A 2977-nucleotide genomic window follows, 5' to 3' on the forward strand; every position below is an offset into this window, starting at 1 on the left:
TCCAGTGCCCAGCACCAGAGGAGGTGCTGCAAGCCTGTAAGCCTGGTTGGCCCAATTACTGCCTTAATGCCATTGCACAGTGCCACCATGGACCCTCTGTCTTGCCAGGGAAGGCCTTAGGCACTGGGTTTAGACATTTCAAAGTGAGTTCTCATCCACTCGTATCTTCGATCACACTACAGTCCCCATTTCACAGACAAACTGCCCAGAAAATTTGTCATAGGTCACACAGCAAACTAGCAGCTAAGCCCCCTGGGCCCCTAATCTGTCCCAGAAACGTGGTTTCTCCGCTGTTCTGAGCTTGCCAGCGTGACCATGCTCAGGAGCTACAGGTAAGGTGGGCTGAGGCTTGGTATCACCCTCGAGGTCATCTGTCCATTCTTCTAAACGCTCCTCCCCAGCCAGCTTCCGCTGGCTGAGCCATGTGCCCCCAGAACCCCTCTCAGTTCTGTTGCCGACCCCTCCCTCCATCTGCGCCTTCACTGAAGCAGTCTCTCAGAGGAGGGCTCCTCGGTACCGTGGAGGGACAGGACACCTCTGGGAATTCGTGCCCATCTGTGTTCATGCTGAGTTCTTCATGACCACTCCCAGCCTCAGCTGGAATCCAGGGCTGGGTACCGAGCCGTACTGGACCAGTGGGTCCCCTCCTGGGATCGCAGGACTTGGAGCAGAAGAGTCCCTCCAGGGCTGAAGACTGGACACAGAAAACTCGGGAACTGTCAGCTGTCCTGTTTTTCACCTCGTGGAATAAGCTGGACTTCAATGAGAGCGAATGGAGCTGACAATTCCCAGAAACTGGAATTGGGACGGTGAGACTTTAGTTCAGCCCGGGGCGGCCTCATGTGTGGCGCTGATAAACGAGCTTTGAGGTGGTCGTCAGAGGGAGAGGAATACCCTCCGCGGGCAGAGCTTCCCGGGTTCCGGGCCCTTCCTGACACCGGCAGAGGGCTCTTCCTGACACCGGCACAGGGCTCTTCCTGACACCAGCACAGGGTCCAGCTGCCCTTGGGCTCGACCGCACACCCTGGATCCAAGATTAAATCTCTCTCCTCTCTGCCGCCATTGGCCTGATTGGCTTCGGTTACTTCGTACAAAGAGCCCTTGCCGAGCCAATAACTCCGGTGCTGCTCCAAAGGAGGACCCTGTCATCCTGGAAGCCCCTCCCTGAGGCCGGGTACCCACTTGCCTCCCGCAGCCCGCAGCCCGCAGCCTCGCCCCAGCTCCAGTTCCTGCTCGTTTCCCTGCCCACCCCGCCCAGTGAGGAGATCGGCGCCCCTCGTCTGTCCCCGGGTTGCCGGGGTTCGTGCCTCATTGTCTCCAAGCCGGGCTTCTATCCCTAGTCCTTTCCTGTTCCCGCCACTCCGGCTTGCTTCTGTCTCCTCTTCCCTCCAGCGGTGATTCCAAACGTTCTCTTCCATAAGATCCTCCGCTCCCTTTCCCAGAGACCCAGAGGCGGCCACGCGCCGCTGCAGTGGCGCAGCCTACAGCCGGTCCCCCTCCGCGCCGCACAGGCAGTCCAAGGTCATTCCCGGTCACCTGCCCCCTCGCTCCCATTGGCTCTGGGGAGGCCACGTGACTCCATCCTGTCCAATGGCGTGGGGCCCTGTCGCTTGCCGCCGGACAAGCTTTTCCAGGAGCTTCTGGAGGCAGCTCGGGGATCCCCGGCTGATCGCAGCCTAGTGTAGCAGAGACCTGAGGACAACCGCCCTTAGATCCTCTGCCTTCCTCTGGTCCTTTCCCCTCCCTGAGGGGAGGACTTGGGGGAGAGGTTAAGGGCACCGGCTTTGAAGTCCCATCCCAGCCCTGCCTTGGACGGGGGCGGTGTTTCACGCCTGTAATCCCAGAATCTTGAGAGGCTGAGACGAGAGGATCTCTTGATCCCAGGAGTTGAAGACCAGCCGGGGCAACATGGTGAGACCTCGTCCCTATAATTTTTTTTGTTGTTGTTAAGACAAAGACTTGCTCTGTCACTCAAGCTGGAGTGCCATGGCATGAACTCGGCTCACTGCAACCTCCACCTCCCAGGTACAAGCTATTCTCGTGCCTCAGCCTCCCTAGGGGCTGGGATTACTGGCGTGAGCCACCACGTCCCGCTAGCTAATTTTTGTATTTTTAGTAGAGAGGGGTTCGCCATGTTGGCCTGGTTGGTCTTGAACTCCCTACCTCAGTTGATCCGCCTGCCTCAGTCTCCCAAAGTGCTGCGATTACAGGTGTGAGCCACCGCGCCCGGCTCTATAATTTTATAATAAATAATGTGAAAGAAAAAAAATTGCCTCATGGAGCTGTGGATGGCGTGTATAGAGTGCTTAGCATTTGTGTTCAGGGCACAAGCTCTGGGCTCTGCAGACACTAAACTACAGCCCCAGCTCCCCCACTCGCGAGCTGTGGGATCTCACCACACCAGGTTCAATTGGCAGTTTCACAGCCAACTTACTATGAAGCCATCAATGCTGTGTGAACTTTGCTGTCCATCTCCTGGGGGACAAACGTAGGAGTGAAATTACAGGGCTCTAGGGACAAGTTCATGATCAGCTTTAGTAGGTAATGCCAACGTGGTTTCCAAACTGGTTAGCCCAAGAGTGCATGAGAGTTCCTGCTGCCCCTCATCCTTGCCAGGACCTGATACTCTATGACTTTTAAGTTTGTGTCAGTCCAGGATCATAGTTAGGTCGAGCCATCTGTGTTTTCTCTTAGATGAGACATCTGTTTGTGACTTAGCCCCCTCTCCCTAACTCTTCCTTTTTGCTTTTGTCTTAAGGATTAATAAGCATTAGAAAGAAATCCTTATCGGCTGGGTGCACACCAGCATGCCTGGCTGACTTTAAATTTTGTTTCGTAGAGAGGAGGGTCTCGCTATGTTGCCAGGGCTGGTCCCAGACCCATCAAGTGATCCTCCCACGTTGGCCTTGTAAAGTGCTGGGATTACAGGAATGAGCCACCTGCTTGGCCACTTGAGTTTTTTTGAAGGGTCTAGCTT

This window comes from Cebus imitator, unplaced genomic scaffold, assembly GCF_001604975.1.
Source record: "Cebus imitator isolate Cc_AM_T3 unplaced genomic scaffold, Cebus_imitator-1.0 Scaffold203, whole genome shotgun sequence".
Lineage (NCBI taxonomy): Eukaryota > Metazoa > Chordata > Mammalia > Primates > Cebidae > Cebus > Cebus imitator.